The sequence below is a fragment of the Balaenoptera ricei genome, chromosome X (assembly GCF_028023285.1).
Source record: "Balaenoptera ricei isolate mBalRic1 chromosome X, mBalRic1.hap2, whole genome shotgun sequence".
In the NCBI taxonomy this organism is placed as follows: Eukaryota; Metazoa; Chordata; class Mammalia; order Artiodactyla; family Balaenopteridae; genus Balaenoptera; species Balaenoptera ricei.
In genome coordinates, this window is record NC_082660.1 from 5,791,356 (window position 1) to 5,813,281 (window position 21,926).

The 21,926-nt window shown below is 42.6% G+C and overlaps 1 long non-coding RNA gene and 1 other non-coding gene across 18 annotated transcripts in view; both read left to right on the top strand.

The window, feature by feature from the left end:
* LOC132356824 (uncharacterized) overlaps positions 1 to 21,926 on the top strand; it is a 551,323-nt gene that overhangs the window by 112,803 nt on the left and 416,594 nt on the right. The gene's annotated exons all lie outside the window — the stretch shown is intronic.
* On the top strand, positions 21,330 to 21,399 carry LOC132358046 (small nucleolar RNA SNORD82). Its single transcript, XR_009500403.1, has one exon. It is a non-coding gene; the product is annotated as a small nucleolar RNA SNORD82 (small nucleolar RNA).

Consider the following 21,926-nt stretch of genomic DNA (forward strand, 5'->3'; position numbering starts at 1 on the left):
GGACACAGCTCGTCAGGATCCACAGACAGCAGATGTGGTGCAGATGTGTGTGCCTTGAGTAAAAAGATTCATGAGACAAAAGCAGTCCCGTGTGTGAACTAGAGGAACGGAGTGCATTGCTCACTCCGCATTTTCTTCCAAAGCTCGTTCCCTCCAAGAGACACCTTTCTGAACGATGCCAGCCTTAGCTTATTGCCGTAGCCTCTTTATCAAGACAGTATTTTCCACACAACTACATTAGACAGAACCTTCTTTGATGGTTTTCTGTTCGTGACAAACAGAGGTTTTGGGTAGATCAGAACAGGGTGAGAGAGGAGGTGGCCGCAGAACCCTGCTTGTCCAGGACTGTCTTAGGTTTTGCCCTTTGTTCCAGAGCAAGGCCTGAGCATAAACCCTTCTGCTCAGAAAAAGGCCCAGGCTTGAGCCACCCAGCCCGCGGTAACCCTAGACACAACTCTCTTAAACTAGGTTGGAGGCTGACAGGGCTAGAGACCCCCCCGCAGATGGAAATGCAGAGGCCGGTCACCATGAGGAGACGGGATTTGCAGAGAAGCCATTGGTCAAAGGAACTGTTGCAGGAGCTCGGTCGATTGGCTGATTGCTGAGGCTTTGGGGTCCTCTGACTCCAGCGCTGAAAATAGGTGATCTCCTCCCCTTGTGCATGCATCCAGCTCAGGGAGGTAGAAATGAGCTGTCACTCCACCCTGGGGGCCTGAGCCAGTCTCCCACGGGGGCCAAGACTGCTGATGTGCACGCAGACACGGCTGGGTCTTTCTGGAATTCTTCCAGTTCTAACGTGTTGTTGGTGCTCAAGTGAGCATGACTTATTTTTCAAAGGAAATCGTAATCTCCTTGAGAGCAGAGAGTTTTAGTGACTGGTGATGGTTTCCTGAGTCTATGCATACGTAAGTTTCCACATATGCAAACTCATCGATTGTGTGCATTGAATACATGCGGTTTTTTGTTATCTATATTATACTTCAATAAAGCTGTTAAACAATAGCAGTAGCAACAAAAGAGAAAAGTAACAGTAAAAGAAGCCAGAAGGGAGCAGTGTTTCATGATGGAGTACTCAGCCATACTGCTGTAGGTACAGTATTGTAGGGGCAGAGACAGGCAAAGACAGTGCTACAAATAACAGAGGCAAAAAAGTGGCACAGTGTATCTGAGAGCGAAACCACGAACTATCAAGATATTATAGAGGCAGAATTGGTAGGCACTGATGATAGACTTGCTTCAAGCGGTAAGGAAAAAGGACAAGGACAAGGTGAATCCGGTCTGTCAGGGCACATTGATGGAGAAGGTAAGAGAAGGGAGCCAGATGGAGAGGAGGCAGCCTGTGGTGAACGTTGAAGGAGATTTTCACGGAAGGCTGCTTTGAATACGCCAGAATGGGTAAAGCCCCAAAGCAACAAGACGAAAGGGGCTTACTCAAAGAGGGATTTTCCTCCTCATGTAACAAGTGGCCTAGCTTTAACAAAATTTTGTAGACGCGTACCCAGCGCTTTTCTGTAATTGTTTTCAGCAACTGTTTTTAGAGTATAATAACTTCGTAGAGAGACAATTCGAACTAAAGCAGAAAGAACTTTTATTTTTCTATCCCTTCACCTATAGCTGCCTCACTTTAGGAAGTAGGTATTTAATGGATGCTCAGTGAATATTTCTAGATGAAAGGCTCACTAGCCTTACCAGGAACTCATAACTGCTAAATATGTTCATTTTCTTCTGATACCCGTCATGATGGGTTGAGTTTATCACATTGCTTTGTCATTTAGTTTAGAAGGCTGTATATTTACAATATATATTCTGATCTATATATATTGTGTGTATTTATATGTACATATACAATCAGATGTGTGTAGTTCATGTATGCACTTCAGATATTTATGGCTGTATATATGTAGTTTTAGATACACACAAACTCACACAAAGGGTCTAAAATGTGCATTCCAGGAACACAGAAAAGAAAAAGTATCAGCCACCTAAGTACTGGTGCAGAAAAGAGAAAAACATTTTAATATGGAATTTTATCATGTGAAGTTTTTAACCACAAGCCAAATATTTTTGCCATTATCCCTCTACCAACACTAATCCAAAAAAATAAAATAATGAAAACAAAGTTCTGCTTACATGGAAAATATGCTAAAGATCCTCTGTAACCCAGTAAGGCTATATTTTTATTCTTGTGTGCTGTGCACATGCTAAGAACTTGCTCTGTTTTCACAGTATCCTGTGCCTGGAATTTTTTTTTTTTCTTGTTGAGTTAGGCCTAGGAAGACAATGACTAGTAGAATGGAGGGTTTTGATGCATTTTCTACTTAATAAAACAAAAGGTGATTGAAATATATTTGAATTCCCCAGAAGGAATCAGTGAAATCTGGAAAATTGTTAGTATTCACCCCTTTAACAGAAAGTAATAAAAATTAGAATCTTCCTCCTAGATTTGGCTTCAATTATAGAGCAAGGTAGATTGGGTGTGTAAAGGCTTAAGGTAAGAAAACACTGTGGGATCCTGCCGAGTGCCTGATCAAAGAAATGGTGGTCATATAAAACAGCAGTCCTGGGACAGAAATCAAGGCCATAAAATAGTTCAGTCAGCTGTCGGTGTGGGTCCATTCCGGTGAAAGGCTGAGGAACTGATTGTGGTCAGACGAGCAATGAATCTTCTTCAATCAGGAGAGTGAGTGGGTGATGCCAAGGGGTGATCGAATCAGGCAGTTTGTTTACATCCATCAAATGAGGTTGGGCGATACCTGGAGCTTTGGGCGGAAAAGAATCCCTGGAGCTTTGGAGGGTGCTTCACAATAGTGAAAACTAGTGAACATGTCTGCAATATTTCATGACGCCAGGCATACACTCTGACTATCACTTTAAGGGGAAAGTGATCGAAGATGTTGATAAGTCACATTTGTTATTTTAAATGCGGAAGATAATGCTTTAGGGAGAGTATAATGCTTGTCCAAGGTCATGTTGACAGTTAAAGAAAAAACAGGGACAAGAAATTATTTTTTTCTAGAATATTCTATATACCACACTGCCTCTTATTTTTCTTTTTAAAAATAGTTTAATAACTGTTGTTTTAAAAGCATAGAAGAAACAGCCACCTAGTGTTTGTTTAATTTCCCCCACTGTTTTTAAACATTTGAGTGTATGTAAAATATATGTGAAAAAAAGAGTATTATTTTGAGCATAGCACCACTCATTGTGGGCCTCCTCATCCATGTTACCATGACAAATGGTATGATTCATCCAACTCAACATCATGTAAAGATCCCTTTAAACATCTGACCTTGCTCCTTAGAGCAATGAGTTGAGATCAGTCGAAAACATAGATCTCAAGTGTTTGGCACTTGCTCTCTCCTCATTATTGTTTAAAAAAAATAAAATCTTTACAGATGCACAGTCTTTTCCTGCTCTCATTCCCTGCCCCCTTATTCATTTTATCTGGCTACTTCCTCTTGGTCTTTGTGGCCTGACTTTGTTGCATCGTCTGGAAGTATTGTCAGCTCCTAGCAATCTTTGTCAGCCATGTTTAGATGAAAATACACTCTGGAAGTGAGTTCAATCAGTCAGCAATCTCTTCCTATATACATATGCTAGTTTTTCCATTTCAGGGTTAGGCCCGTTAAGTCGCACTCCCACTGGTAAGAGAAAAACATCAGCTTGGAAGTTTTTATTGGGAGGCATGGCAGTCTGACTTCTAGACGGCACCTGTGACTTCTGCCCCAGGTGTTACTGTCATTATTCTGTCACATTATGTACATGCCAAAAGGAACCTCGCAGATGGAATTCAGGTTCCTCATCACTTGACCTTAAGAGAGGGGATTATCAGGACAGGACTAACCTAATCGCAGGGGCCCTATGAAAGCACAGTTTTCTCCAGCTGGTAAATGAAGCGAAAGACAGATGTACAGAGGGCTTGGAGGCAAGGGGGGCAAGGAGAGCGAGATCAAGTCAGAACACACGAGAGTGTTCAGCTGTGCTTTAGGAAAGGACTCTAGTGGGCATTGGGGCTCAGCAAGGAGAAAAGTGGCCATGACAGGGAGCACAAAGGCGGAGAGATTGCTCGGTTGAAAGAGGATAGAGCAAACTGAAGGGCACCTCCAAGCCTTGCCGCCTCTGTAAGCTCTGGGAGAAAAAGGGGGGCTGCACATGAAGCCGTGTCATCCTGCAAAAACTAGGTTTGTGCCAAGGAAAGAAGGTGAAGAGAATCTCCGGGGAAGATGTGAGGACGAAGAGGGGCTGCTGAGCGTGGAAACCTGGTGCAAAAGCACCGTGAGGGGCTTTAGGAGATGGGTGGGGAGGGACAGGGAGGCAGGCTAAAGGAGGGGTAGGGTCGGTACAAGGATGAGGGCAGGCAGACGGGCGACCCGCTGGGGTCCCCTGATGGCACCCGACGCTACTTGTTCTCATAGCCCCTCAGGACACAGTGTGGGAAGGGGGCACCTGGCGGCCCTTTACACCCCGAAGCTCTGGAGGGGCGGGCCACCAAGCACAGGGCACATCCTGTCAGGCAGCGTCGAGTTCAACACCGAACCCAGGGATACGGTCCGTTAGTTCACTGCTGTAACGCAAGGCCATGGGATAGTGCCGGGCGCATGGCAGGCGCCCCCTCCACGTTTGCTGAATGAGTCATGAGCAGTGTTTCTTTGCTGTGTCTAGTCTTCCGCCACCTGGAGTGAGGGGAGTTGAGAAGCTGCCTCTTCTCCCCGGCACGCCGGTTATAAGCTAAGTCAGACTGCCCAGGATGTCTCAAAGCCCATAACCCCGATGCTTGTGTAAAAGCAAGATTTGGATTTGTAGTTCTATTTTTGTTTCTTTACACAGAGAAACTGTCCGTGTGTGAGAACTTCTGATTTCCATCACCCCGCTCCCACCCGGCTTCTGAACCCACAGAAGAATCGACCCTCCCGCAGCCTTCCCCCTCGTAGCAAAGGGCAGCTTCTGTCTGCTTGCTCCTCCTCAGTAGCTGCGCCGTTTCTCAGCTCCCTGCTGCTCTTGCACTCGGTATCTAAATCCTTGCCGTCCTTCGCAGGCTCTGTCTTCCAGCTCCCTGCAGAATGCAACCACTTCTCACCACTTCCGCCCCTACCACCCTAAATCAAGTTACCAAACGAGCATCATAACTGACCTTGAGGGCTGGGAGGGCCGTCTAACTGGTCTACCCGTTTCTACCCTTGTCTTCCTACTCAGCCACAGTGAGTCTGTTAATGTATAAATTATCATCCTTATATATTAAACTATATGTTATTGCACTCACACATTTCAGTGTAAGTCATAACAAAGCCCTGTGTTGTTTTCCTTCTCTACCGGAAAGAAATCCATAGTCTATACCAGCGTCAGCTGCGTGGTCTTGTGCCCAGCTGTGTCTCCGATGTCATTTCAGCCTCCTTACCTGTTGTAAAGAGGTGGAGCCAAGCTCGCTGCTGTGCAGTGGTGGGCGTTTCTGCTCGCCGTTTCCTCTACCTAGACCTTCTTCTCCCCGCCAGGTGCGTGCACTGCTCCCTCCTTCACTGCCGCTGTCAGAGACTTTTCTCTCTGGCTGCTCTATCGTCAGTTCCACCCACCCTATCACTCTTTATCCCCATAACCTGGCACATTTTTCCTGCTAGCTTTCCTTATCACTCGCCCTGTTATATATTCTATATATTTATATTGTAACTGCGTCATTGTTTTCCGTCTCTCCACGTTAGAATGTAAGCTCCACAAGAGTAGAGCTTTCTCTGTTTTGTTCATTGCTGTATTCCCAGTTTCTGAAACTGGGCCTGTTACTTAATAGGTATTTAATGATGGTAAATTAAATGAATGGATGGCTTTATTCCTTTCCATAAAAGCCATTAGAGACTTGGCTTAAAGATAGAGTCTTGCAGGAGAGAATGTCAATTTTGTTTCATGAAGAGGAGCAAAAAAAGGGAGCGGAAACAAGGTGAACATGAAATAAGCATGTGACTGGTTGGGCAACAAGTCAGAGAGCAAGGAGCTGAGTTGCACTTTAATCTGTACGTGAAGACTTTGAGACCAGAGAACGTAAGTGCTCTTTCAAGCTCCAGCAACTACGTGGCAGCCTGGCTAGGACCAGAGCTGTCTTTGAACTGTGTGAAACGTAACACCACCTTCAGGAGTTAGAAGTAGGAGACCTGGGAGGCAAGGGAAGAGCAGAACTCGTTATCAATTGCATATTGGCCAGTCATGGTGCTGGACACATGCATTGATCTTTTCAAATGCATTTACTTAAGAGAAGGCCAATACACATACAGAGAACAGAACAGACTGCCAATTTGTCTTATGTTTTTCATGACTGGTGAAATGTCTTTGGTTCATAACAATTAATTTATAGTTAAACTTGATGAGGCAAAAACATATTAATGTTTTACAATGTAGCATTGAAGGAATAAAGCATAAATAAAAATTACAAATAAAACATTTAAAGCAATAGCATAACATTAAGGGGAAAGGTTTATTTTTGATTGTGTAAGAAGGAGAAAATATTGGGTAAACAAGTGCAAATGATATTCCATGACGCGAGTTTTAACTGTGGGTGAAGCCAACAAAAGTAATTTAGCACCTCATCGTAAAAGAGTATACGGAGATTCGCCAAGCTAGCATTTCAACCAAGTCAGCCTCACTTGTTGTCACACTGGATGACGTTTATACCTGCTGGTCCCCTGCGAGGTGATTTATACGGCTACGTCATGCTGATCCTCTCTTGCCAACGTCCTGCCTCACTCTTGCCCTGTGGTTTTGAAGGATTGTTAGCTTCATCTAAGAGCACATTTGGTTATGAGCTAGTAAAATCCTTACACATGATGTTTAAACAAGAAGTCAATGACATACCATGTCGGTACAACCCCCTTTATCTAACTGTCAAATTGGACAAGGTAAACTCTAAGAGTCGGGGCTTGGTCAGATCAAAGCTAGCTCTCCTGTAAACTAAAAAGGTGTGTCTCTCCCATGACCGCTTGCATCTAGGCAGCTGGTGTCTGTTTCAAACCTGCCTCTTCTCCGCTCTGCTCCCTAAGCTCTGTGAGTCTTAAAGTGGCCAGCTGGCTGGTCAGTGTCTCCCCACAACACGACTCTTTCTTCTTCCAGTTTGAATCGGTTACTTTGCTGCTGGTTCTTCTCAAAACCTCAGAACTATCTCCACTCTCCTCTCCCTTGTTCCTTATGTCTTTCAGTAGTGAAATTCTGCCGATCTGATCTCTCAGGGACTCGTAGGATCTGCTCCTAGTTCCCCGCCTCCCTGCTCAGACTTACAGCCTCTCTTTCACTTTCCAACAGCTGTCTCTGCCTCCGGTCTCTCCCACTCTGATCCATCCCGAATATGTCAAGAGAGTTACCTTCGTAGAGCTAAGCCTTCTAATGGCCTCTCACACCTATAAAGAATATTCCAACGTTCAACTTGACATGCGGATTCCCTAGGCAGGCCTAGGCCACCCTTTATCCTCATTTCACATCCTCCCTCCCCGACACTGAAATCTCAGCCCCACAGAAACTTGCCCATCCTCCAAGTACACTGAGCACATTCCCACTTTGGTGACTTTCTTCCAGCTGTGTAACACCTTAAACCTGCTCAAACCCCATGACTACCCGGACCTTTTGTTTTTAACTGATTTATAGCATCATCAAAATCTTCACGGTACCCTATCTCGTTACGTGTTTGTATGCATCACGTGTGATGGCCACACTCTAAAGTGTGTGTGTCGGTAAATCAACTATACTTCAACCAAAAGATAAATAAAGACACCACTACACACCCATCAGAATTCTTAAAATTAAAAAGACTGACATTACCAAGTGTCAGAGAGGATATGGAGCAACTGGAAGTCTCATGCACTGCTGGTGGCAGTGTAAGTTTAGACAACCACTTTGGGAAGCTGTTTGGAAGTTCCTAATAGACACACACCTACCCTATGACCTAGCATTTCTCCTCCTTGGTATATATCCAAGGGAAATGTGTACGCTCCCCAAAAGACAGCCCCAAACTGGAAACAACCCACATGTCTACCAACAGGAGAATGAATAAACAAATTGTAGTATATTCCCATAATCAATGCTACTCAGCAATAAAAAGAATAAGATACTGATACCTGCAAAAAAATAAAAATAAAAACATAAAGTGTGTGTGTCATATATTAGTCATCATTGTCACTTACCCACTACTTAAAAGCATACCTTGGACATAGTAGCAGCTCAATAAAATATTTATGCTGTTTCCTTTAGATTCGTGACTGAGGTTTGTCCCAGAAAAACACACAATGTATCCCTGATATCCAAAATAAAATACTCTCTGTGTGATATTATCATGGCTTTAACTAGTGATCAGTTTAATTGCAGAACACCTGCCCTAAAAAATCAATTTATCCCTGCAAAAAAATAAAGTGAGTGTGTCATATATTAGTCATCATTTTAACATACCCACTACTTAAGAAAATACCTTGTACATAATAGCAGCTCAATAAAATATTTGTGCTGTTTCCTTTTGATTCATAACTGAGGTTTGTCCCAGAAAAACACAGGTTGTATCCCTGATCATATTCTCCATAATAAAATACTCTCTATCTGATGTTATCCTGGATTTAACTAGTGATCAGTTTAACTGGGGAGCATCTACCCTAGAAAATCAATTTATCCTAAAGTCAGCATCTGATAATGAATTCATATATTTTCTCTCAAATAGGTCAGTTCCGTTTTAGTTTGGCTCCTTACTAAATAAGTTCAGTAAGTTACCTGTGAAAATGTTGGCACTGAGACTGGGTGGTGATGAGAAATTTGTGGTCTGGGGCACTTTTAGGAACCCCTAACCCACATCACAGAGGTGAGTTCATGGGTCAGGATGTTGGCCCTTCTCTGAACCAGGTACAGCCAAGGAGAGGCACATCTAAATCTCCCACAGGTCTTAGCACAGTTGTGAAAGCACAGCAGAGCTTTGTTGTTGATTCACCAGCTGTTAACAATGAGCAATTGTGTTTGAGACATTCAATTTTGGGATCAGATGATATTACAGCTCACTCCATTTGACTAGAGGACGTTATGTGACCCTTCAAATTCTACCCGAGATGATAAACTACTTCTTCTCTTCTCCAGCGTGTAGTCGAGTTGTAGAGAGAGAGCAGTTTTGGTAGGTTCTGTGTAGAATCAAGAAAAGAAGGGTTAATGAAGAATGAATTCAGTATCTGCATAAGAAAAGAGTCTGCAATGGACTTCCCTGGTGGCGCAGTGGTTAAGAATCCACCTGCCAATGCAGGGGACACGGGTTCCCAGATCCTTGGTCTGGGAAGATCCCACATGCCGCGGAGCAACTAAGTCTGTGAGCCACAGCTACTGAGCCTGTGTGCCACAACTACTGAAGCCCATGCTCCTAGAGCCTGTGCTCTGCAACAAGAGAAGCCACTGCAATGAGAAGCCCAAGCACCGCAATGAAGAGTAGCTCGCCACAGCTAGAGAAAGCCCCTGTGCAGCAACGAAGACTCAAGGCAGCCAAAAATAAATACATAAATAAACTTTAAAAAATAAATAAAATAAAATGAAAAGAGTCTACAATGAGTTATGATCCTTTGAGAGATAAAGTACCTTCCTTCTTCTTATCTTATGCCTACCAAGTCTTCCTCGTGTGTTTGTATACTATGGTAAATAAATCATTGAATAAAAACTAGAAAAAGGTTGATGTTGGATGAAAATAATCTCGTAGTTTTCTATATATATATATATACATATATACACACACCTTTAGATTTTACCTACCTTTATGAAAACCATTAATCAGTAAAACTAAAAGTTCAGTAATCCAATAATATATAATTAGTAATTGTTGTCTGTTTAAGAAATTAAACTACCAAAATTCAAGGTCATGGATAGGTCAGCTACACTGAGATTCTAGGTCCACAGATGTAATTATCAAGACTGCCTTGCTAGATATGAGGGCAACTGGTTAAACTCTGCACAATTTCCCATCTTCAAACTTAGACTTCCAATTTAGAAAAAAAGTATTTATCAAATTTCCATACAAATCAGAGGGAAAACATAGTTAATTATAAATAACTATTTTAGCAAATGTGTTTTTTTCTTCATAACAAAAATGTAACGGAATTTAATTGTAAAAGTGCCTCTTAGTTGAAGATGCTCCCTTTTCTTCCTTCCCCACTGGCCTTCCTCCCCTGCTCTCTGCCTCAGACTTGATTTTTCTCCTTACTACCTTTTACTGAATATTTAGAGTCTTCCTTATATTGTTCCCTCCTTCCCTGTAGCCACTGTTGCATGAAAGACCAGATTACGCAACGAATAGTGGCTATGAATACAAAACGATGTACTTACCAATAAACCTAATTCAGAAACGCCTGTTCCAGTAAACCATCAAGAAATTTTCAAAAAAATAAATAAATAAAAGTGCCTCTTACGAGTTTTCTGTACTGCCTAGCAAGTTGTCGCAAATGTACTGGTTCAAAACAACACACATTTACCATCCCACCATCTCTGTGATGCAGGAGCCCAGATGTGGCTTAGCTGGGTGTGCTGCTCAGAGTGTCACGGAACTGCAGCCGAGGTGTCGTCTGGGCTGTGTTCTCGCCTGGAGGCTTGAATGGGGAAGAGTCTACTTCCAGGAGCACTTAGGGTGTTGGCAGAAGTCACGTCCTTGGGGCTGAATGCACGAGGCCCTGACTTTTTACTGGCTCTTGGCTGGAGGCCACTTTCACACCCTCAAGGCTGCCCACAGTTCTCGGGCACATGCCTTTCTCTGTTTGCAGTTCACAGCGGGGCCGTTTGCTGCTTCCAGGCTGGTATGGGGTTCTCTGTAGGACTCTAAGCAGACAGTCTGCTAAGATGGAGTCTCATATAGTGTCATCAGTGGATTCTGCAGTCCTTGATATTCTGTGGTTAGGAGCAAGCTCCTGCCCACACTGAACAGGAGGGGACACAGATCTTCAGCACCATGGAGGCCAGCTTGGCATCAGCCTATCACAGCACATGCTTCAGAAGACTTTCCCTCTCTCTCTGTCTTTCTCTCTCTCCCTCTTTCTAGGTGTATATATATAATTTGCCTTATATATTATATATATATGAATATATATAATATTCATATATATATAATTTGTATATTTTTATCTAATATTTGTATTATCTTATCTAAAAAAATGGTTTAAAAATTCTAACAAAAGCCCTGACTCTTCCTTGAGGTTTTCAGCATAGTAAGTATGTTTCCCTGACCACATCTTAGATACCTAATTTAGTCCCATGAGTCTTCCTCATCTTTGTCTTCTCATTCCATGAGCCTTGATTCAACTCTGCTTTGTGTGTGTGTGTGTGTGTGTGTGTGTGCACGCGCACACGTGCATACTGCATCTTAAAAGAGTGTTACCAAATTACCTGGGTGTTTTAACGACTTAATGAAAGGAGATAAGAACAAACTTACAGAACAAGACAAAACTACTCTCCAAAGACTTGCTAACCCCTACTACAACTAACATGTTCCTTACACGATAAAGATTTTGTTAGAGTTAAGAAGGGTTGATTATTCATTGTTAGATACAGCCATGTCACAGGACTGGACTGCATTAATCTAAAAGGAACCACAAAGAAGATTTTTTTAATTTCAACTTCAGTGCATCCAGCCCTAACAAATCCATGGAAAATTCTTACTTGGAATAGGTCTCCTCAGTCAGACACTCCATTTATGGGTACAGGATTTTCGTTGTGATTCAGACATGAAGAGAAATGTGAAGTGATGTATATATGTTTGCTCTGTTTTATGCAATGAATGTATAAAACAAATAGGAATGTTTTATGTGTCTTTGCTGTGGCTCAGAATTAAAGCCATTACCTCTGGGACTATTTCGACATGTCAAGAGTTTCCAGGCACAGATTTTTATCCAGCTCAGAACCATTACTCACACCTTTCCCCTCACCCACATGTTCCTGCTGCTGCTCTCTCCTGGTTCCGTTTTCTCCTCCAGCTGCTTGTTCTTACTTGCTTCATGGCCACCTCTTCCTTCTCCACCCTGAACATTCATCCCCAGACACTTCTCCTTCTCCTCATCCTGCTGGGAAATCTCAGCTTCTTGTTCTGGGCTCTGTGCAGTGGAGTGTCAAGTTTGATGTCCAGCCCCTCTCAGCTACCCCTGTGTTTCAGACTATGATCCTCCCAGCTACCCCGTGTTTCAGAGTACGATCCTCACAGCTACCCCGTATTTCAGACTGTGGAAGGGCAGAATAGTGACCCTACCCGCCCAAGATGTCTCCATTCTAACTCCTGGGATCTGTGAACTTGTTGCTTTACGTGGCAAAGAGGAATTAAAGTTGCAGATGGAATTAAGGCTGCCTGTCTGCTGACACAAAATAGATTATCCACGTGGATCCAGTGTAATCACAGGGATCCTTAAAGGTGGACGAGGCAGACAGTGATGCAATATGAGAAGCACTTGACCAGCCGTGGCTGGCTTTGAATGTGGAGGAAGGGGCCATGAGCCAAGGAATGTGGGCAGCCTCTGGATGCTGGAAGAGGCTAAAGAGTGCATTCTCCCCTGTGTCTCCAGAAGGAAACGCATCCTTGCAGACATCTTGATTTTGGCCTGGTGAAGCCCATTTTGGACTTTTAACCTTCAGAACTGTAAGGTAGTAAATTTGTGTTGTGTTAAGCCACTGAGTTTGTGATGGTTTTTTGCAGCAGCCCTAGGAAACGAGAGCATAGGTCAGCTTTCTGATGGACACATTTACCTGGATGTGTTACAGGCATCCCACTGAATTCTCCAGTTCCCTAACTGGAAAGCACCCTGTCCCTTCTGTGCCTCATTAGGAAATACAGCTGTCCTCTTTTTCTCTGTCCTGCGTACCCAGTCGTTTATTCCGGATCTGCATCTGCCTCATGTTCCTTCTGCCACTGCTTTAGTTCAAGCCCTTGTCACTTCTCATCTGCAAGAGGCAATTAATTATACTAACTGGTGTCACTGAATATACTTTTGACCGCCTTAAACCCATGTCCCACTCATGATTTGTAATCTGTCCCAAACAGAAATAGGTCTTATCATTGCCCTTCCAAAACCCTTGTATGGGTTCCCTCACCGGAAGAATAAAGTGCAGGCTGGCTGACATGGTGTTCGGTGATCCATTCCCTGTCCTGCCATTCTCCATGTCCCTCACATTCCAGCTGAAACTAGTTCGCAGTTCTCTTAGGCCACGCTCTTTGACGTCTCCCTGCATTTTCCCTCTGTCTGGGATTCCCTTCTCACCCATCTTCATCTGCACGGTTCCCACTGTCCTTCAGGCTCAGGTGCCATTGTGGTAGCTCAGGCATCATTATCCTCAGGAAATCTTTCTGAAGTCCTCGAGTTGGGAGTAGTGTCCATCAGTTGGATTCTGGTAGCATCCTCCAGCTACCCATGTAGGACCGTACTCACCATTTCAAATTAACACTGTTAGCACTAGTTTTAAATCTGAGTGAAAAAAGCTTGCCTTTCTAGATCAGAACATGGAATTCTTAAACGAAATTTATCCTCTAATACAACTTTTTGACATTTTGATGGGGAGATGAGGGGACACTTTAATGACACATACATATTGGAAAATAGCAAAGCTATTTATATACCTTCAACCAGATAGCAATTGCATTTATCTAACTAACCAGGATCGCCTAAGTCCACAGCTGCCAGCAATGGTTCTCAACCTGAGTTGAACATTAGAACCACCTGGGTGGACGAATTACGAGAAGTAGCTGGGGATGGGACCCAGGCATCAGCGTTATTTCAAAGTGCCTGGGCCAATCTAAAACGCAGCCCCTGCAGCAGAGAAATGCCCAGGAAGTGGTACAGGATGAGGGAATCCCCACGGAGCTGAGCAGGACGTTCCAAATGTAAAAGGGATTGATTGTGCTGCCACACCTGCTTCCTTCCAGCTTTATGCGTGGCCTCTCTGCTTCCCAGGGCCTCCTCTTTGTTTCTGCCCTCTTATCGTAGGTGGTCTCATCCATTCTCCTCACGTCAGATGCCAGTTACAGGTTCATAGCACCTAACCGTATCCTGTTAGCGTAGAGTTCTCCTACGAGCTACAGAACTGTATCCAACTGGTTGGGGGTTTTTTGTTTGTTTTTGTTTTGTTTTGACATTTCTGCTTAGATGTATCCCAAACTGATCATTTAATTTTGCCTAAAAGTATCTACTCAGTTTTGCAGATCTTAATAAATGATACCACTATCCGCCCAGTTTCTTAAGCCAAACATCTCCGAGTCACCCTTTAATTCCTTTCCTTCAACCCCCAAGTCCCCGTGCTTGGTCTCTTGAGTGTATCCCAGCAGGTCCATTTTCGTCATCTCTACTGCATCTGGTTCAAATGTCCATCATCTCTTCCCTGGACCTAGTGATAACTTCCTAGATGGCCCCATGATTCTCTCCCGCTTGCCTACGGTTCATGTTCCGCAAGCAGCCAAAGCAATCCTTAAAAACAATTGGACAAAAGCCTCTGTCTCTGTAAAGCCTTTGATGACTTCCTTTGGCACTTCTGCAAGACTCTGCACATTCCAGCCCTGCTGAGGCATTCAAGCCCATCTCGACCTGCTTCCTTCAGGTGGTTGATTAGTTTGTGGACTTGTTTATTGACGAGGCAGGTTAGGCTCTCAGCACGGAGACCTCTCTGTTCTAATGCTGTGCCCCTCACAGCCCCTGGGAAATAGTCGTCATTCAACATAAGCTTGTTTTGTGGAAAGGAGGGAGAGGAGGTAGCCCCATGGTGAGACCTAATTTATCTTTGTGGACCATAATGCTAGCTCGTAGTTTATGATTTGGGGGAAAATGTGCTATTTTTCAAAGATAGGAACCTTTCCGCAGGGGAAAAAATAGCATAGCATGAAATGCTGAGGAATACATGTTTTACAACTATGTTATGGAAATACCTTAGAGGCGTAACGATGCAGAATACCTCTTTGTGTCTTTGGAAAGCACAAGGATTTAAATAAGGGATACAATTGTTGGAAAAAGGTAGCACAGTAATGGAAAACAAACATACGCATCCAAATCAAAGTGAAGGAAGGCTTTCATGGTGGCAAAAACTGAGGTGCCCTCAGGAACTGCCCAGGGTCACTTCAAACCTAACTTCGGTTTTGCTGAAATAAGATATACAAGCTGAATATGAGACACGAAATGGGGGTAAGTGGTAAGGAGTTTTGAGAAGCTGTGTTTAAGGGGAGGCAGTCTTGATGCAGGACACTCCAGCCATTGAGGTCAGTCTGAAGATATCACTATCAAGAGGTCGAAAGAAGAAATTTCTGTGTAATGTAACCCTCTTCATCTCCCCAGAAGCCTCCATGTTGTTGGATTTGTTTGGGAGACTCTGTGAAGGGACTAGTTTATTTTAGGGAAACTGTTTGTGGGAGTGCTCATACTTTTTGAGTTCCACTTGGGAAAAGATTTTTTTTAAATATACTTACTTCTTGTAGGGTGAACCTTTACCTGGTGCTATGAAAGGGATTTGGGGAACGTTACCCATCACACTCCAGACAGGAGACAAATACCGCACCAGTAATTGGCAGCGGGAAAAGTAAACAGTTATTTTGACAACTAATGAAGGTCAACTATGAAGAAAAGGCAGAAGAGAATCTATCTAAAGAATACGATAGGGCCCGAGGAAGAGTGTTGAAGGCGGGAGGGAATAGATTTGGGAAGGAGCTCCTCCCCGTGGATGGGATTCAGACTCATTGGAGAGGGTGTGGTTGCAGCCCACGGTGGGTAAGGTTTGGTTTGTCCGGGAAGAGGACTGGTCCGAATTAGCAGGTTGAAGCTAGTGAGTTGCTGCAGGGTGGCCGCCGCTGGGTGGCCCATGCAGACCCCTGGAAACCTGGTCATGGGAGCAACAGGGGAGGGGAGTCATTAGAACCTGGAGAGGAGGAAGCCCCTTCCCCCTGCAGGGTCCCTCCTGCACCGTCTACTGACAAGCTTGACATCGTGCATGTGCGTCAGGAAGAGTGTTGGAAGGGCCCAGCTCCAGGCTTCACTAGGCAGGGCAGAGAAGGGTGATCGGAAGCGGAGAGCGACTGCTTGATGACTGACATGCGAGCAGGCTTCTGCACGTGGCACAGGCCCTGTCACTGCCAGGGAGACCTCAAGCTACAGGTCCCTGCCCACAGTTCGTCCTCCTGGGTTAGGAGAGTTGGGGGTTGTGACGAAAAGGCAAATATTGCATTTACATGTGCAATGTCAATTGTAGCTTATCTACAATTACCACGTTTGATTTAGAGTCAAAAGGGAATGATTGGTGACACCGCATCCCAAATTATTATTTTAAAAGATTGCCAAGGGGTGATCTGTTTCTAGGTTTCCTCATGATCTCAAGAATGAGTATTGAGAAATGGGTGATCTTGTGAATTCTTCAACATAAGTTACGGGATACAGACTGCTCTGCAGGTTATGAAGTAAAGGCTGTTCTTTATGCTGCAGTTATTTCCCCACCAGTCTCGCTTGCTGATTTCCTTTAGTACTTTTTTTCACAGTAAACCATTGGGTTGAAACTACTGGCATACTTTTATCCCAGAATCAGGGATTATGGATTTTAAAATGGTATCCATGTATTTATATACATAAACTCCATAAAATTGTTTGCCAGAACTATAAATGTCTTTATGATCCAAATTTATAAACCTGAGAAGAACTAAAAACTTGAAATAAAATAAACATAAATCAAATATTGGCCCGTTGAAATAATTTTTTAAATAAAATATTTATTCCTAGAAAGGATGAGTGATACATAATTTACTGTTGATTATATACTGTTTTTATATTTATAGCTGTCACAATAGATAGAACCATTATATATATAATGTGCATATATATATATATATATATGTATATATATATAGCTATAACTCATAGAAGTGTATTTTCACACAGTTTTTATAGATACTAAATTTTACATTTTTACACATAAAATCTAATTTGGAAACAATATGTTCAGGCCAAAACAGCCTTGCTCATTTTAGTTTTCAACGTTTCCATAACTTGTATGGATTTTATTTCAAACCATGTAAAGCATCCAATTTGCAGCTGAATATTTATTCAACGCAGCTGAATATTTATTCAACACAGCCAAATTAATACTAATGCAAAATAGCCAACTGTCTTTTAGAACAGGCTGTAAACTTTTGGACTTCAGTCTTAGAAGAGAAAAAACAAATGAAAGGGAAGGAGGGGAGAGGAGAGAAAACCTTTTAACCTCTAGGTGTACAGGAAGGTATCGTGAAAAACACTTCAGACATGGCCCATTAATTAGCATGAATAACTTCTTCCTGCTTCTCAAGGATCGAACAGCTCCACTTTGCAAATGTAGCAGGTTCACAGTCTTGTGGGCCAAGGCAGAGGAATGCCTCTTCCTTCCTCTCCAATTTTATAAAGTGTTTGTTAATTGCTGCTCTCATGACCCCTGCCCCATTCTCACATTTGACATTTTCTAATTTAAAGATGATGGTAGATTTTTCTCTTTAACTGCCTGTTCTAGAAGAAATTCTTCTCTTTGCTTTCAGCAGCAGGTCAGTACACCTCTACATCCCACTTTTACCGTAATCGTAGAGAAAGCAAGGAGGAGTCTTGATGTTTTTCAGGTCATGTGTCTCTCTTATGTGCCACGCTTAGGAGTGTCTCCTCAGAGGAGGATTCTCTGAAATTGGCTCTTGAGCCAAACTGAAAGGACAGCTAATGAAAGCATCCTACTAATTTCCAGAACAAATAAAGAAAGCGAGTGAACACCCAGCCAGCTTTCAAGGCCATACAACCTTGTCAGCTGGACGTTTGTTTCTTTTTTTTTTTTTCCTTAAAGAGCTTCAGTTCCCTCCACGCACAAGAATCCCTTGCTGTCTGCCAGCGAGTCTGTCTCCACGGTGTTGATATTTGATGTTGAAAGCAGTGGCAAAGCAAACTTCTACCAGGGTGACCTCACCTAGATGACCTCCCAGTGCCTTAGAACAGGAATGACCGTCCTTGGTTATGAATGACACTCAGGATCAAAAGTGACTGTCCCCCAGGTCTCACAAGTGTGAGGGTTTTGTGTGAGGACAGATGTTCCTTTCCGCCTAGTCCCGAGTGCCGTGGTTCGCAGCTCTGGGCATCTGCCTGAGCCATTGCTACCACCTCCTCACCGACTAGTATCAGTAGCGTTACTCTTAGTGTCTAGGCTGGTTTGGCACTGAGTTTGCATGTTCTGTGAATCCCCTGCTATCAGGACAGATAATCCATTTGGCCTGATAAGCACTGACCTCTGGAAAGCCGAGAGTTTCCTTCTGTGAATTTGCGGGTGTGTCAAAGAAACAAATGAATATTAGTGAAGGCATTATTATATATTCAGGCCAGTTGGATTCAGGTCTGAAGTGATTTGAAGTCAGATTAGACAAATATTAACTATTATCATCCTCAGCAAACATTTAACAATAAGGCTGCCCTTCTGTGCTCTTGGCGTTCTGTGGGAATGTTGTCGTGGTTTAATTCAAGCATGAGTACCTAATGAGAGAGAACCTGTAGTTCTTTTTTCTCCAAACTCCAGAATATTTGCAATGAGTTAATCTTCTCAGAAGGAAACCAAGAGTTTCATGGTTCCCCACAGGTAATTCAGTGTGGAGCAAGAGTGAAAAGGTGCGTTGAAATGCAGCCCAAAATAGGAAACAGTGGATTCCCGAGAACCAAGCCGCAGGTGAGGCAGGCCAGGGCCCCCTGCGTCCCCAGGCTTGCTGCAGTTATCTGGTTAATTTACTTCTGGGGTCTAGTTGTGTAGCAGCAGCCCACCATACTCAGCATGAATTCTGCCTCTGAAATAGAATTACCAAGATGTGAAAAATGATGGAATTCACTGAAATGATAAAATAGCATCTGTTAAGGTAACTTCTGGCAAGGTTCCCAGCTTTTCATTACTTAAGGGGAATAATGATGTGTTACTCGCTGTGAAAAAAAGAAAACTCTGAGAAAATGTTAATCATGACTCAAGTGTAACACCATCATGTACATCTCAGAATATCCCACGACTAATTTCTTTGGCCTTTACAGCTATTTCGTGCCCCTCTGAGGTGCGATTTTGCAGTGAAAAAGAGTTTTTACCTACAGAGTTTACTGTTGCCCAGTAAGTTCCCTTTATGGTTGATTCCTTATCCTGTGAGGATACATTTCATTGAGGGAGTAAATAAGAAGAAAAAAACTTGTCAACATGATGTTTTAAAGTAACATGTACCCGAGGGACAGAGTGGCATGAAAGTTTGGGGCTGAGAATAGGTAGTTTCAGTTTTTAGAATATTGTCCATTTGTGGGAGTCTACCAACACCAACTCAAAGAGCTTTAGGTTTCCATCATCCCCAGTAGATGCCACAGCTCTGTCCTCTTCTTCTTCTGTAGTGTTTAGGACTGCCAGATGAAACACAGGACACCCAGGTAAATCTGAATTTCAGATGAACGTTTTTTTCATTTGAGCATGGGATACACATACTCTAAACAATTAACTGCTGTTTATCTGAATCTGAAATTTAATGTGATATCTTGTATTTTTATTTGCTAAATCTGACTACCCTTGAAGTGGTGCCTGTTTTCACACATATGACGTTATTTGGTCAATAAAAGCAGTTGATTCAATATCACAGCATAGCAGCTGCTCAGTATGAAGGAAAATATAGCATAAAGTAATGCGTTTTGGAGAGGAAGTCATATAAGTATGGGAAATAGAGCATATTGTAACTCATTCTTGAAGGTTCAAAATTTGCATTAGTACATTAACATCTCTAAGAATTTCTAAACTGGGGAAACAAAAAATTTTTCTATAGCCCAGAATTGATTAATCTTATTTTACCAGAGAAACTGATTTGTTGGCTTCATTTGGAGGGAGGGGAGGAAGGTACTTCGTGTGTGTGTGTGTGTGTGTGTGTGTGTGTGTGTGTACACATGCACATGCATGCTCGTGATTGCATAATAGGCCCCTGGGAAATATTAGGAAATAGGAATGAATATGAATTCTGAGATTATAATTTCAGTGTATTCCAACACAACATGAAAAATACCTATTGCCTTTAATTTCCTTTTCCCCACATGTCTCCCGAAATCTTGGCAATTAGGTGAAAAGGGAGGAGATTTTCTCATGTGCATTTTGAGTCATTCTTAGGACTCATATAAAATAAGATTACCTTATTTTCAAATGTATTTCTGGTAAATTGAATGTGAACTGCAGCTAATGTACATTATCTACAGTGAGAAATGTTACAAATGAGAACACGTGGGATATTAAGTAACAAGAAAGGGTCAGCTTTTGAGAGACTCAGCTCAGCTGTGGAATTTTACCATCACCTTACACTTGTTTCCTGTGTGATCATCCATACCTGTGTATGGTATGTAATTCCAAGGTGTTGAAAACTCTTTCTCTCCTTATTTCCTGAAGTCTGAAATTCAGAGCATCATGTGGTTTTTCATGTTCGGTACTGCAGTAGTTATGGGTTTGGACTGAGACCTAGATCCAGAGTTAGGTTTTGCCACTGATTTTCTGTGTGACCTTGAACAACACAGGAAGTTTCTCTCCCCCGTTGGCGCGTCTGTGTGTGAAACGGTGCTTCCCTCCGAGGCCCCTGGGGATAGCGTGAGGTAACGCATGTCGTTCAGCCTGAGTGGAGGGACCGTATCTTTGGTGTTGTGTTGCTCGTTGCCGTTTTATTCTGGTTTGTGTTGTTGCCGCTGCGGCTTGAGCTGTCAAACACCGTGCTGGGTGGGAAGCACGGTGGGAAATGGAGACATTTCTTTCTAAATGTGGTCCCAGAATTCAACTGAGAGGGTGTTACCCGCGGCTGTCCTGTGCTCTGCACATCAGGGTGCCGTCGTTCCAGGGAAGATGCGTGTCCTGCCCTCTCCAGCCACAGGTTTTGGTTGACATGGAGGCTGTAGAGAGCGAGGGTGGTGTTCTCTGGCACTTCAGGGTGCCTGCTACTCTTACATTTCTTTTAATACTCTCGGAGTATAAAATTACTGGGTGACACATTTCCCCGCTTAAAACTATAGATACCTCGCTGCTGTCTTCTGACTTTGAAGTCTGAGCCTAACCTGACTTCCTCCTCCTCCAGTGAAGGGGTCTTGCTTTTCTGTCTAAACACCTGAATGGCTTTTTATCCGTAAAGCAAAAGCTTTGGAATGTATCCCAGTGCCGTTAAGTCTTACCTAATCGCTCCCCAAACTTGTGTTCTTTTGATTCGCGTGTTTCCTTTTATATTATTTCAGGAGAAAATTATTTTTTTCATAATCATCCATTTCAGATTTTAATGTATTAAACAATGTAAATACCTTGATTTCACATATTTTTTAAATCATTTTCACCATATTTGCTTCAGATTTTTAAAAAAGATCCACGCATGTGATGAACAACCAAGAGACTTAATACTGAAACCTGATGTTATATTGCAATGTGCTGATGTGCTATGAAAAAAAAAAAAAAAATTGACATTCTCCCATTCTTCTCCTCCATCCTCAAAGAAATCAGTTTGTAAAAGTGACACTTGTTCTTCTTGTAAAGGTTTTAAAATATTTTTATTATAATATGTATGTATCCATAAATTCATGTATTTCAAAATCCTACTTTATTTGGGGGCAGTCCTTAATCTTTTCATTGGATCATCTTAATCCTTCTTAATGGTCGTCACCTCTCTTTCAAATTTTACTTCAGTCATATTGTCCTTTTCAGCTCATTCATTGTGATTCTCTGATGGTTTTCCTTTAAAGCTTTCCTTTAAATCCAGTTTATGGTCAACCCTATCTTGTTTTCTGATGATTCCTTTATTCATTGATTCTGTAAATCATGATGCCTTTGTTCCCTTGGTTCTGCAGTCTTTCTTTTTTATCTCAATTTAGTACTTTTATCATCTTACCTCTAAGCTTTTTTTAACAATTGGAAGTCATGTTCTTAAAAGGTTTTTCAAAGAGCTAACAAACTTTTGGGGGAGTTTT